General features: G+C 43.9%; 1 protein-coding gene across 5 annotated transcripts in view; it reads right to left on the reverse strand.

Annotated features, from left to right (window-relative positions):
• The window catches only part of KIAA0513 (KIAA0513 ortholog), a 111,918-nt gene that overhangs the window by 41,537 nt on the left and 55,156 nt on the right, over positions 1–15,225 (reverse strand). Inside the window, exons 1-2 of one of the 5 annotated variants that reach the window (XM_039888747.1) lie at positions 11,779–11,918; positions 9,025–9,079 (exon numbers count right to left, since the gene is read on the reverse strand). The exons of 2 other annotated variants lie outside the window; for them this stretch is intronic. The gene's annotated coding sequence lies outside the window, so the exon portion shown is untranslated. Of the gene's footprint in view, positions 1–9,024; positions 9,080–11,778; positions 11,921–15,225 lie in introns of those variants that run through there. 2 more of the 5 variants (XM_039888750.1, XM_039888748.1) reach the window with 2 other exon arrangements.

A 15,225-nucleotide genomic window follows, 5' to 3' on the forward strand; every position in this document is an offset into this window, starting at 1 on the left:
AAAGTGAATATGTAGCTATAAATCTAACAAAATATGCATAGTATTTATATGCTGAAGACTCCAAAACATTTATGAAAGAAACAAACAAAAAAAGACTTAATAAACGAGTTACATACCGCTGTGTCTGAAGATTAGAAGACTTAACACAATAAAGACGTTAATTCTCTCCAAACTGATCTACAGATTTTATGCAATTCCTATCCTAGAAGAATGTTTTAATAGATATAAACAAGTGTATCCTAAAATTTATATGGAAAGACAAAGAAACTAGAACAGCTAAAACAAATTTGAAAGTGAAGAACAGAGTTGGGGGGAGTCATATTTTCTGATTTTAAGACTTACTATATTAGCTATGGTAATCAAGATAGTATGATATTGGTGGGTGATAAACACACAGAGTCCAGAAATAGCCCTACACAAGTATAGCCAACTGATTTTTGACAAATATCCAAAAGCAATTCAATGGAGCAATGAGTCATTTCAATAACAAATGGTGTTGAAACAATTGGACATCTGCAGGCAGATAAACAAATAGACAAAAGCACTACCTATAAAAGAAAAAGTTGATATACTGGACTTAATAAAACTAAAATCTTTTGCTTTGAAAAACATTGTTAAGAGAATAAAATGACAAGTTATAGACTGGGAGAGAACATCTGCAAATCACATATCCAACAATGGATTTGTATCCAGAATACAGAAAGAACTCTCAAAACATAACAATAATAAAAAAGCCAAGTTAACAACTGGAAAAAGAACAGACACACCACCAAAGATGATATGAACGGTTAAGTACCTAAAAAGATGTTCAACCTCATTAGCCATTAGAGAAAGAGATAGTGTGACAATGAGACAGAGAGAGACAGTGACTGATAAAGAGACACACACAGAGAGGGAAACAGAAAGACAGAGAGACAGAAAGACACGCACAGACTCACTGCTGGATCTAATGACAAGGTATCATCGATTCTACAAAGCGGTCTGAGATGTGAAACGAGGTCTTTTTATCAAACATTTTAAAGATATTTATACCACCCATTATAGAAATTATATACAATCATATTTTTCTAATTTCTTTCCCTCCTTACAAATTCATATTTGAAAAAAAAAGGATGGCATTTTCAGACATCTCATAACAGTCACTGCTCCTGCTCCCATGCACTCACACGAGACGTTCCGTCACACCTGACTGCCGTTGTGGTCCCTGGTGCTAACACGCTCTGCAGAAGGTCAAAGCCACTGCTTCCTATTGTTGCTTCCGTTGCTGACAACGGTGTGAGAAAGCCACGAGCGAATGGGCTGCTCTTTTACACAATGGTAACTATTACTATTATTTAATACTTTTTGATAATTAAATGATAATTGCAACTTTCACTGTATGTTCACTACATACCAGGCAGAGCTAACGCTCTATACTGATAACCTGATTTAATTCTCTAGTAATATCAGAGCTGGGTCTATTGTTGTCCTCATTTTATGGCTGAAGAAACTTTAAGGCTTAGCTAGGTGCCATAGCTGTCTAAAGCCTTAGAGCAAAAATGGAAGAGTCTAGATAAACGCCCAGAGTCTGACTCCACAGCCTTGATATAATGCGAACAGGTAACTGTTTGCTAATTCAGGGCGTGGATAAAGACACTCCAAAGAGCTGTATAGACTGGTGTGGATTAATATTCCCTTACCAGTCTCTACAGCAGAAGACTCCATTTATATAGGTCTTCCCATTTGCAAGTGATGCAGGCAACATCTGACTTGGCAATTTAATATTTACTCCAAAGTATTTAAAAGTTTTCTAATTCCCATTTAGTAAAGGTTGGTAAACAAGGAAGGCTTAGCACTTTTCACTCACAGATGCCGGGTTTTCATAGAAGTTATTTGGTGCCTAAAAGAAAAAACCGAATGATTTAAATATAATAATGAAAAATAAACGAGATGCTTGCAAAGGAGTGGTAACAAAACAGCTATGCACTAAATAGTTCTAGACTTCGTTTTACTCAAATAAAATTCCAAGATGTTAGGGTCAGAAGAGACCTCAGATTTCTGGAAAATGTTGGGGTGTGGGTGGTTGGCAGACAGATAACAATGGGAGAAAGGGTTGGAAGTTCAAGGGGAAGACACAGACTCATGGAAATAGTTTTAAGATGGGAAATCGAGACGCAGAGAAGTGAAGCGACAGGAATGACATCATGTGAGCAAAGTCACAGGGTAGTCCGTACAGAGCTGCGTCTAGAACCCACAATTTCTGTCCACGTTGTCACCAACTGGTTAAAACAGAGAACTAGGGAAAATGCAAATCTTGTCCCTAGATTGTTTTGTCATGTCTCTGCTCAGTGCCAAGTTCTGGAACTTTACCACCTGAGGCCAAAGAAAACAGCTGCTGCTTCTCTGATGGAGATAGCACCAGTGTAGGCAGATCCAAGGTGCTATTCTGTAGAGTTCAGGTCATTCGTTTGACAAAGATTTATTAAGCCCTGACCATGTACTGGGAACTATGATAAGCCCTGGGGATACGAAAATGAATAAAATATGGGCCTTCTTTGCCAAACACAATCTAGGGAGAGACAGACATCCATAAACAATTACGGCACTGTGACAAGTGCTACAATTCCAGGATACAGAAGTAAGAGTCCTCAGGTCTGCATGGGGAGACTTTAAAGGTGGTCTTCTTCGGGTGGAATCTGGTAGAAGCCTGCCGGTCAGACATGGAAAGATAGTCCAGACACAGAAAACAACACAAAGCCCCAGCCGTGAAATAGTTTGCTACCCCCTCCCACACACACTAATTCAGACTTACTCAGATCTCATTGGAGTTCAGAAGGATAAAAAATATCCCCAAGTCTAGCACAACCTCAGTTTATATTTGCCAGTAGTCCCCATAATCTTAAAATTGAAACACATATAATCGATCACTTTTCTACTCGCAATAAGATAAAGAATCTTATATGACAAATAATGATGAAGAATAATATGATAAATTCTCTCATTTTGGGGGGTCTCGATAGATAACAATAATTAAAATACACATAATTCTGCATTCCAATTCTGCTTTGGAGTATGAATATGTGTTTGTTAAAGGCACAGTTGGTAGATGTTTACTAGCACAAAAGTGTGAAGAAATGGGTTTCTGCTGTTGCTTTGCTTTGAAAGTATCTAAGTAGCATCAGGGGGCTGCCTAAAGTGTATTGATCCAGTTCTGGAGGCACAGTCTTCTCCAGATGTCTTCTCTGCAGAACTCTAATTTATGGTTTAAAAGTGGAGCCAATTTTCTTTCATTTCAAATGCTTTAGCTGGAGGCAGCTCTGGTTTGGTCTCTCCTTTTAGGAAGAGAAACGATAGAAGGGAGGGCTTAATCTGAGAGAGAGAAAAAGGAATGAAAAGATGGGCCTGCACACAACCTTTCAAGTTTCTGGAGACTAATAACCTTGCTGAGGTTTTCAGAGGCAATTCAGAAACGCAACAAATGTAGAGCCGCGCTGATCTACACTTAGGCCAGATAACTCTTTGCAGTGACGTTGTCCTGTGTGTGCGTTGTAGGATGCTTAGCAGCATTCCTGGCCCCTACCCACTAGATGACGGATGCTCCCCTCTGCCAGTCATGACAACTAAAAATGTCACTAGACGTTGTCCCCTGATCTAGATTAACTCTGACCAAAAACCATGTTAAAGAATCTCAATCCTGTTAACTGCTTCCTACTGAAAACTCTTCTTTCATTTAGTATCATCGTCACCCCCAAAATTAACCCAATAAAGAGTAATCACAATGGCCCTTTGACAAGGCACAAGTCCCTACCTTAAATAGTTAATATTTTTGGTCGCAGGGAACCTTGTGCATTGAATTCCTCTGATTAAAACAGGCTCCAAATGGCACTGACCACTCAGTTGCCTCTGGAGCGGCAAGAGGATGGTTGTGTGCTTCATTTGTCTGGTCATGTGTTCGTTCTATCGTTCAGCAAACATTCTCGAGCATTTAGAGTGTGCCAGGTGTTGATCCAGATGGACAAGAGAAGCAAAAGCCCAGCCCTCAGGGAGTTTATGTTCTAGTTAGAGAGCAAAGAGGTAAACAACACATCATTTTATTCCCTCGTAAGTGCTGTGAGTAAAATAAAAATAGCTTCAGAGCTTCACAGTCCAGTATGGCAGCCAGTTGCCTGTGGCAATTGAGCCATGAAATGTGACGCTTTCAAACTGAGACATGCTGAGCACACCGAATTTCAGACTCAGCGCAAAAAGAGATTATAAAATGTCTCTTTAATAATTGTTATATAGATTAGATGTGGAAACGATAATATTTTGGATATACTGGGTTAAATAAACTCTACTATCAAAATTATTTTGCCTGTTTCTTTTACTTGTTTAGTGTGGCTGCTAGAAACTTAAGATGACGCATGTGGCTTACTACTGGGCAGTGCTGGTCGGAGGAACCAGATGGAGGCGGGAGCTCCTTCAGCCTGAAACACAAGAGAAGGTCATTCCACAATCCAGAAGCCTGGCATCCCAGCTCGAGGAAACGGCAAATTCATGGGCTCTGCTGTGGGAACGAACCTGGCCGCTTGGAGCCACAGACAGGCAGCGTGGCCCAGTGAGGGAAGCGAATGGAGGGAGGGAAGGAGCTGAGGCCGGCAGGGCCACAGGCCAGGCATTTGGCAGGGCCCTGGAGGCCAAGTTTAGGAGTTGGGATTCTATCCTAGGAGCAACGGGAGAGCACTGGAGGGAGGCGTCAGGGGAACACTATGATCTGATTTAGATTTTGCAAAGATGTTGCACACTGGCCGCCATGTGGAGAGAAGACTGGCATGCAAGTACAGAAGCAGGGCCACCCGACAGGAGGCGTCGACCTCACGGGACCCCGACACCCACCCCCAGCTTTTGGCTAATCCTGGTGACCTCAGAAGACATAGGAGACAAAGTCAGAGATGCTACTACTCTCCCACAGGATCCCCGAGTCTTGTTAATTCACTTCGCATTCAAATTTTGATTCTGCAGCATGCCTCTTTCCTCCAAAGAGCAGACAAAGGAAGTATTTATTATCCAAACTGAGCCTGAGATTCGGAGAGCGATCGTGAAGTTTCGCTTAACCTGCCTCCTCGGAGCAGAGGGGGTGTGAAACCAGCTTCCCTTTATTAACTGTTTCCTGTTCCATCATCACCACACTAAGTTAAAAAAAATTAAGGGGACCGGTCTTAGGTTTGCCATTTTGACCTCGTTTAATTCTTTTACATCAACGTTGCTATTTACAACTAACTCAAAATCTGGTTTTCTTCTCTCACGAGGTTTCCACCCCTTCATACTGCGCCCTATTTTTGTATCTTAGCTTCCTGGGTTCACCCCCAAAACCCCCTAACTCAAGTATGTCAGCTGAACAGCAGCCTTCTAATTTACTCTAGCATTTTCCATTTACCTTTTGCTCTGCTGTTTCGAGATTCTCATTTTCTCCCTAGCTCTTCGGTCATGTTTGCCACTGGTGAGTCATTTGCTCTGAGTCATGCGTGGCTGTGATGCAAAGGCCAGGGAAATGCCTCAGAACACACCTGGTTTACAAAAGGATGTCACCGAGGAATACTGTCTGCACCTAGGCCTTCAGTAAATAGGAGAAAAACATAACCCCCTTTTCTTTTTTCCTCCAAATTTACCATTTTCTCTCAGTATTTGTTGGGGATTAGTCCTATGCTGGAATGAGACTTAGTCATTTGTTTAGGACTTTTCAGAAGCAGGAGCAGGTTTCTGGAAGGAGCCCAGAAGCCCCTGAGGATGAAAGCAGGCCTTCTTACATAAGCTTCTTTCTCCATTGTATGACGTGGACCTTCACACACAGGCTACATTTGGCTCACTCTTCCTTTTGAGAGCTATGAAGATAGAATTTTACACAGGGACCACCCAACTGTACACAAATCAGGGAAAGAACTGTCCCTGACCAGAGGAGACTGGGAAGATGACAATTGAATGCAATGTGGTATCCGGCCTGGATCCTGGAACAGAAAGACAAGCTGCCTGGGTCCGTGTGCCAGCTCTGCCCTTAACAGCTGTGTGACGGAAAGCAAATTACTCTCTTCTCCACGCCTCAGTTTTCTCATCTGTAAAATGGGGATGGTAACACTGTCCTCTCCGTAATGTTTTTGTGAGGGTTAAAGTGACAACCTATAGAGCACATAGCACATTGCCGGGTGTGGCAGAGTAAACCCAGTAAGTGTGAGCTACAGTACCACCGACAACCTTATCCGCTCCGGAACGTAATATCAACTGCCTTCCCGCCTTTCTTCCATGAGAGCTCTGTGCTTGCCTCCTTGTCAGAGCTAACCTTGAAGTTTAAGGAACTTGACCCTGAACACCATCCCATAAATAAAAGTTCCTTCCCACAGTCTTGCCTCAAGGCCTCAGATTTTACCATTACAGACTCATTTTTTCTAAAGCACCTTCCTTCCAAATATAAAACTCTTGGCAGAGGTGTTGTCATCAGCTCTTGACATGTAGGAATGAACCAGCCTATCAGGTCGCCACAGAAAGGAGTTTGAAGAGGCAGGAGGAAGAATGGAAAATTGAGATGGAAGCACAGCTTTCATGGGGTGGGGATACACTTGGGGACATTAAAGGACATCGGATCTCTGGAAGGAGACACTAGAGAATGGCGGTGATCATGCCACTGGAGAGACAGCTGGGAAGCTGGAGGGGAAAGGAAGGTAGGGACAGAAATGACTTTTCCCTGGACATCTTTTTACATCATTTGAATCTTGTATCATCTGCATGTATGTATTACCTAGCTGAAATTAATTAAGTTAAACAAGGGAGGGGCATATTGGGTACCTGGGTAAGATAGAGCCAGAAAGAAAAAGGTTTCTAACGGTGAAGGTGCAAGTCGTTTTGCTGGCGGCCTGCCTTGCTCTCATGTACTCCCCTGCCACCCTTCCCCCACCCAGTCTCCTAAGGAGAAAAGTCACTCTGTGAACTCTTGGATGGCTCAGTCTTAAAATATCAGCAATACTTTTTCAGGGTAAAAATCAGAGACGATGAGACCCAGAACCCTCAAAAGCTTAGGAGAAAGCCCTTCAGAATCACTGGAAAAGCTCCACAAGGGAAAATGCAGCTTCTAATGATAACGCCTTCCAACAAAGCCTCTGTGTGAGGTCTAACGCTGGAGCATCATGTTCAGCTACACCATTTGACATCAATAAGCTATTCCTCTACCACAAGGGCAGGGTCAGGCAAAATAAGGAAATATTAAAGGAAATAATCCCTCTCCCTGGACCCCTGCAGAGTCATAGAAGAAACCCCACATCCTACCTTGGGCTTGCGCCACTAGTAAGACCAGTTCGCCAGCAGGTGGGGAAGGGTACGAAGGCCTCTGGCTTTTTAATCAACATTCCTGCACTACCTTGGGCAAGTCACTTAATTGCCCTGACCCTCACCTTCCTCGTCTGTGACTCCTAGAAGCTACTTACTACTTACCTTGCAAGTTGTAAGGATCATGGATGCTTTATGTACAAATATCCAAATCCATGTCATTATCCCTAAAAATAACCCAGCACCTCCTGCCAGTTTTCTCCTTTAAAATGACACTCGATCTTGCAGTTGGAAGGTGTTACACATGGAGTTGTGTCCCCCTAAAAAGGTACATTGAAGTCCTAACTCCTGGAACCTATGAATATGCCATTTGGAAACAGGGTCTTTGCAGGTGTGATTAGTTAAATTAAGACAAAGTCCTCATGGAGTGGGGTACACCCTAAGTCTGATTTGACTGGAATCCTTATATATAGAGGGAAGAAAATGTAAAGGCACAAACATGAGGCTACGTAGGAGAAGGTCACCTGACCACAGGAGCAGAGACGGAAGTGATGCAGCTGAAAGCCAAGGAAAACCAAGGATTGTTGGAAACCGAGAGGCTGGGAGAGAGGCATGAGCGGCGTCTCCCTCTGAGCCCCCAAGAAGGAACAAACTCTGCCAACACCTTAAAGATGGATTTCTGCTCCCCCTAACTGTAGGAGAATAAATTTCCATTGTTTTAAGCCACCCAGTTTGTGGTACTTTGTTAGAGCAACTCCAAGAAACTAGCTGGCTTATGTATGACTGTCTCTAATAAAACAAAAACAAAAATAAAACAACGAAAAACTACCGTATCTACTGAGGAAGTAATCCTTCCCATCCATGAAAAGGTCTGTCATAAATGTCACTCATTCAACAGAAATTTATTGAGCACCTACTATATGCTAGGTACTGTTTGGGGGAATTATTGATCTACAGTGGTAAATGGAGAGCAGGCAATAAAATTATTCTCAAATAGGATCATTTCTGATATTGTTATAAAGAAAATAAAGCAATGTAACAGGATAAAGTGAATGGGTTTGGAACTCTATGGCTGAACAGCTACAAAGACATCACTAAGGATGTGATATTAGAGCAGTGACTTAAATGACAGGGAGCCAGCTATGGGGAAATCTGGCAGGAGGAACAGCCAGTGCAAAGGCCCTGAGGCACAGCAAACCAGGCATGCTCAGAGTACAGAAAGAAGGTGGGACTTCTGTGAGTGAGTGGGTGGTCGCTGATAAAGCTGGAGAAACAAGCAAGGTCAGTTGGTACTCACAGACACCTCAGCAGACCAAGGTAATAATCTTTAATTTGATCCCATGAATACTGGGGAGAGACATGATTTGAGTCATAGTTTTTAAAAGATCACTCTGGCACAGTAAAGTTCTTAAAACTGAAGTCTTTCTCACTATAACTTATATCCTTTGGTTCTTGGGATCTTGAGTCCCTACAGAACAAGTTTAATAAATGACAGACTTGAATCTCTGTAACCCTGACTCCCAAGATCCTCCTGGCTTACCAGCTCTAAATCATTCACTGCTGTAGCAATTTCCAATAAATACGCTTGATTTTTTTTTTTCTATGTCCTTCATTAAATGTGATGTCTAGAAAAGAACACAATATTCTAAGCATGGAGCAAATTGGAACTATCATCTTTCTCATTCCAGATCTATATTTCTATTGATGTGCCCGAGATTGTCTTGGCTTTTAATTCTGTTTTGTACCACTGACCTGCTGAAATATATTCCGATATCCTGCTGATGAAGTCCTTTTTTGATGCTTAGATCTAGAAAAAGGAATTAAAGCTCATTATTCCCTGATCTAAGCAGCTGTGCCACAGCTCAAACAATGACAAACACCATTACTCAAACAATGACACACATTAAAAAACTGAATAAAATAAACAAAACTACTGGGTTAACTCCTGAAGTTTCACAACCAGTGCATTTCTTTTCCGGATGGAGAACAAGGAAAACTATTATGGCAATTTTCCTTACAATTGCTTTGGTCTCTTGCATCACACAACTGAAGACATCTAGACTATTTGGAAACGCTAAGCACTTGAGCAAAAGGCACTCCCTAAAATCATACTTCCTACTAGATTTCTCAAAGACTTACCAATAAATCTGAGTAGATGCGGACTATCTCAAGCTTGAGGTAGAGGGAAGTGGTAAAGGCACAACTACCCCAGCAAGCTCAGCGAAGTTAGTAAGCAGGGCAAGTGGTGGGAGAGAAGGATGCTCTGCTGATGAATGCTGCGAAAGCCCTGGGCCCCCCAGCATGTGCATATCATTTGCCTGGATCCTTCCTACATCCACTCTGTATCTGGTGTCAGATAGCTAGACTTAACACTTTGCTCTGCCCCTAGTACTTACGTGACCTTGGTCAAGTCACTTAGCCTTAGTTTCCTCATCTTTGGCATGTGAGAACACCACCTGTCACTCCAGTTTATTGTCAAGATCAAGTAAGATTTTGCGTGGGAAAGTCCTTCGTAAAGTACTGTCACGTAAAAGCGAGGGGTTATTATTGGCAATAGGATTTTTACTCCTCCCATTTGCAGCTCTTTCTTGTTGCCAGTTGACTTTTCATGACTTTTTAAAAAAAAATCTTCCAAGGCTGCTTTTGATGTTTCTTTTCATCTGATTATTTTCTTTTTGGAGGGAGGGGGAGAGTGTGAAAGAGGGAGAAAAAGAGAAAGAGGGAAAGAGAAAGAGGCATGCAGCATAACTCAGCTCGCCTTAAACTTTTCCTCAAGAGTGTCCTAAAAGAACTCCCTTCAGAGCCATTTGGGGTCACCATAATGCAATTTACTTCTGAAGAAGCAGTTATTGTCATGAAAAGAGAACCACATCTAACTGCTGTGGATATTCTCCACTTTCTGGAATTCTGTAGCAAGTTTATAAGGTTGGTGATATACTCGAGTCACTGAGTAGCTTTTCATTATCTTTAGTTGTTGCATTCTCAAATAATACAAACTATCTTTACATTAACTGTCATATGCCATACAAAAGATAAACACTGCAAAAAAAAAAAAAGGGAATGCATTCCAGAACCAAATGAGAAGCCAGAGATATCTGCTGATCACTAAGGGTGCCTATGTGTGCGTCCTCAGCGGTCTTCATCTCTTTAATGGAAAAAGAAAATCTCATGAGTCGACTTTTTCATTGTGAGCCGATCCCAAGAGCCTATCACCCTGCACTTCAAATACGTAAGCAGTCCTATTTCTGAACAAAGTGGAAATAAAAATGAGTGACTGCCGAAAGGAAGACTGAACAATGGGAAAACATACACTTCCAAAGAGAAACAGGAAAAGATGGGAAGGAACACTCACACATAATACAATCTAAACCTCTTTTTTTTTTTTTTTTTAAATTTAATTCAGTGTTAAGCATCTTAGCTGCCCTGGCTTAGGTTTAGGGAGGGGTGCCTCTAATGAAATGAATCTGAAACATCAGCATTAGGTGACAAGGGCCTGGATGGCAGCCTGGCTAAAGCAGCCTTGTCCCTGACAGCTGTCAGCTTGCCTTGAATACTGACTCACCACAGTGGCAACCTCTACGTCAGGGTGCCTCACCGGTGCCAGCTCAGAGGCAAGTTCCTGCTCATTCTGCAGGTCGGCACCCCTACGTAGCACTTGACCAGAGTTGAAGGAGTTGGCCAGTGCCCACTGCAAAGTCTTTTTCCTCCTCCCGGTTTCTCTCCCTGAAATCCAATTAACGTGCAACCTAGGGAAGCACAAACCCAAAACAAGGGGGAAACGCTCCCAGCTCCAGGACCACATAGTGTCCTCTCAAAGACCTTGGATACTGATTTAGTCCACCCCAAAACAGCGGTCCTACAATGAGCGCCTAACACGGCGTTTCTACTGCTGTGCCTCTGCAAATCTCCTTGCTTACTGTCACGTCGGGAGGAGAGGGGAGCCCCGGGAAGGCACGGGCAGAGTTGACACCCCAGGAACCGTGTCCAGAGCCCTTTCTCCCTTGCCCCCCACACCTCAGCGGTCTGCCACTCCAGGAGAAGAGAGGCAACAAACTTAAAATCAAACACATTCGCACGACTTGGCAAACGTCTTTCCCATCGCGGTCCCAGGCACCCCCTCCCCAGCATGCCTTTCCAGGAGTCTGGGGGTTCTTCTTTCCCCCAAGACTGATGAACCGGCTTCGTCCCAAAGCCACTTGGCGACACCATCTGCCACCGGGGGTGGAGACACCTTGTCCAGTTCTCCATACCATGGGATCCCCTTCCTATTTCCTCACACTTCCCCCCCCTTCCTCCAGCAGGCGCGGACCCTGCAGGAACCCCCCCCGGCCTGAGGCCCGAGGCCCCCGGCCCCGCGTCATCCTACCGCCCTCTCCACCGGCCCCCGGAGAAGCCGGTGCCGTCGCCTCAGGCGCTCCAGCTGTCGCCCATCGGAGAGCCCCTGCGCCGCCTGGAGACCCCGGGGTTCGCCCTCCCCCCCACGGGCGCCAGCGGGGCCCCTCTCACCGCGGCGGGCGCCGGCCGGCGGGAGGACTGGGTAGCGAGTGGGCGCGGGTGCGATCCACCGTGCGCGGCCCCTGGGCTGGCGGGAGAGCCGGGTCCTTCCGAGGCGCCGGCGGTGCCCGCCCCCGGTCCGGTCTGCGCAGGCGCCAGGGAGGACCGCGAGAGGCGTCACTTGACGCGGCGGAGCTGCTACTATCGCTCGGCGCTCACGAGGGTCTCCGCTCCGTCAGGGATGCTCCGGGCTTAGGTCGTCCCCTGCTCCAGGGAGCACGTTCGGAGACCTCCCGTGGGTCGCTGTTACAGAAGGTCCCGGGATCCTCATTTCCTGGATCTCAAAACTAGGGTGTTCTCCGAGGCGGTTAGATTGGGGTGGGGCAGGTCGTTCCGCGTGCAGACAAGTGGGCGATTTGGTGATTTTAGTAGTGGTGGTGGTGGGGAGCTCCGGCAGGGATCCTGGAACTATGGCCTGCTTCTGGTTGCTTCCCCGCCCTGAGTGTCCCCACCCTTAAAAGAGGGATGCCATTTGCCATTTCCTGCCCTCATTAACCAACATACTTTTAAGTCATGGCGTTAACGAATATACTTTTAAAATAAGCCAGGCAAGGATGCATGGTATAGAAAGGCATTTTGAAGCCGATTTATTTTTTGAAAGGGTCATCTTAAAGGCTGATGAATTTCCAACTCATGCTCCAGAAGTTCTAGGCCGGGCTGCATCTTTTTTTTAGCAAATACAATAATATTACACAACTTCGAAGCCATCCTGTTCCTTCCACATCACTTCAATTAAAAAAAAAAAAAAGTAAAAAATAGCAGTGTTTCCTATGGAAGCTTTTTACAGTTCGAGAGGAAGGAAATAGAGAAACATAAAGGGACACCCCTCCCCAGTAAGTTTGGAGTTATATGAAACTTGATTCCAGCGCCTAGCAAAATAATCTGATTCCGGAGTGTGGGCTCTGATACCTCAAGCTCTAAAGACATTTCCACTGCTACACTGCAGAACTATAGCGCTCCTTCTGGTGGTTGCAGTGGGATCTGAAATGGGGCCGGATGTCAATATAAGAAAACTGAATTCTCTGAAGTTCTATGAGTTGTGCAGGAGGAACTGGAGTTCTGCCACCTAGAAGAAAGAATGAATTATGCGTTGATGATCAAGTATTTTTCCCATGCCCCAAGCAGGGAGCTGTTGGTCCCTAGGAAGATGACCTACCGAACTTCAGACTTGCTGGAAAAAGTGTAAGGGAACAACATGAAGAAAAAAGCTGGGATCTGCAGTTCCACAAGAGTTATGGAGCCTTCAGTGCCATAGCTACTTCTGGTTTATCCCAGATTTGCCTGACCAGCTCAGTATGACCATCATGTGAGAGAAGCTGAATCTCTGGGTCTTTCAAGCTTGGCGTGAACTCAGAAGGGAAGGAGTGTAAGGCAGCTTTCATTCCCTCATGTATTCACTACAGATAGGTGGGCATGCCATTGGTCCTTGTAAGCTTCTGCCCTGTGTCCAGCAGAATGTGAGCCCATTTTGAATCCTTGATGGGAACAGAGAATGGTACCTGCAACTGGAGGAAGTCTTCCTGTGGGTTCAGTGAGTGAACCTAGCATAAGACCCCACCTCATGCAGCCCTGACCTAATTCTGGTGATACCAACTATTCAGGGAAATCGAAAAGCATGAGCTCAAATCAGGGTCAGAGTCCATTTGGGCAAATGTCATTTCTCCTCAAGAGATTCATACGGAACCTGTCTCTCCCTATCTCATAAAAGTTCTTACCTTGCCAGAAAGCTGAAGAGAGGCAGATGACATAGCCATTTAAAAAAAGGGGAAGAAAGCAAGTTCTACAAACCACAGATCAGTGAAGTTGACATTGGGCCTGGAAAATATTCAAAACAGATTACTTACACAAAAATATTTGTGCGCCTCAGAAGAGGAAGCACCAATGAAAAGACCAAGTCACGCTAGGTTAACCGTATTTCTGTTGTGAAATGTATAGACTGGTAAATCAAGGAAATATAGTAGAAGTAATATATCTGGACCTGGAAGGTGTGTTTATCGGGCTTCTTTTAGTTGTAAGTGACAGAACTTGATTCATACTGGTTTTTTGAAAAGAGGGGATATATTGGCTCCCATAACTGCAAAGTTCCAGGATTGGCCCAGCAGGATCTAGGGACTCAGATGATGTCATCAGAATTTAGTCTCTTTCCCCTACCTGACAGCTTCCCTCTGAGATGATTTCATGCTCAGATTAGGTTCTTTCTGTAGAATGGTCTCTAGCAGCAACAGGCTTATATTCTCTCAATTTAGCATCCTCGGTGGAAAAAAAGTATTTTCACTTTCAACATTTCTGGCAAAAGTCCCGGGATTTGGTCTGAGTGGACCAACATATCATGTGCTCATCCCCTTGAACCAATCCCTGAGGCCAAGTCATTGAGATAAATGGATTGGCCACATCTGGACAGGAGTGAGGATCAGCCCCACCCAGCTACTTGGGTAGAGAGCAAGGGAAGGGTAGGACCCCAAAGAAAATTGAGGTGCTCTTGTGAACAGAAGGGAGACAGATTCTGGGGAAGCAACAGATATCTAGGCAAAGCATTTGCTAAGATATCTCATGATATTGTCTGAAGGGCAGCAAGAAAAAGAAGGAGAAATAGTAAATTTACTGATGACTGAATTGATATTCAAAAATACTTAGAGAATTGAGTCTAAAAAACAATTATGCAAGATAAAGCTGGTGGTGTGATTTAGCATCAGTTCTGTTTTTGGTTGTCCGCTATGCTTATTTTCTCCTCCCTCTATAACATATTATCACAAACTCAGGGGCTTAACATGACATATATTTATTATCTTACAGTTTTGGAGGTCATGTCCTAAAACTGAAGCATCAGCAGGGCTGATTCTTTCTGGAGGCTCTGGGAAAGAAGCATATCCTTGCCTTTTTCAGCTTCTAGAGGCCTCCTGATTCTTTGGCTCAAGGCCCCTTCTTCCTCCATTTTCAAATAGTTTAATCTGGAATAGTTCCCAGCTTTTCTTTGTCTTTCAAGACACTAATAAGTATTAAGAGTACAGGCCAGTCATTTTGCAGAATGTCTGTTTAGATTTCTCTGATTGCTTCAACACATTTTGTGCAGGAGTACTATATAACTGATGTGTCTCCTGCTCAGTGCATTGCATCAGGAGGCACAACACATCAGTTTGTCTCATTATTGCTGATACTGTGTTTGACCAATGGTCGAGATGGTCATATCTCCATTGTAAAAGGTCCTTTGTAAGTAATTAGTAATCTGTGGGAAAGATACTTTAAGACTATCTTAATATCCTGTTTTCTAATGAACTTTCACCAAGTGGTTCAGCATCTATTATTGATAATAATATGGTGGTTGCCAAATGTTGAGTGTTCTAATTCAATTGCTCCACTGACATTTATTAGTTGACTTTTCCCTGCATTTATTCTTGCCCT

Source organism: Pteropus medius, unplaced genomic scaffold (genome assembly GCF_902729225.1).
Source record: "Pteropus medius unplaced genomic scaffold, Ma_sr-lr_union100, whole genome shotgun sequence".
Lineage (NCBI taxonomy): Eukaryota > Metazoa > Chordata > Mammalia > Chiroptera > Pteropodidae > Pteropus > Pteropus medius.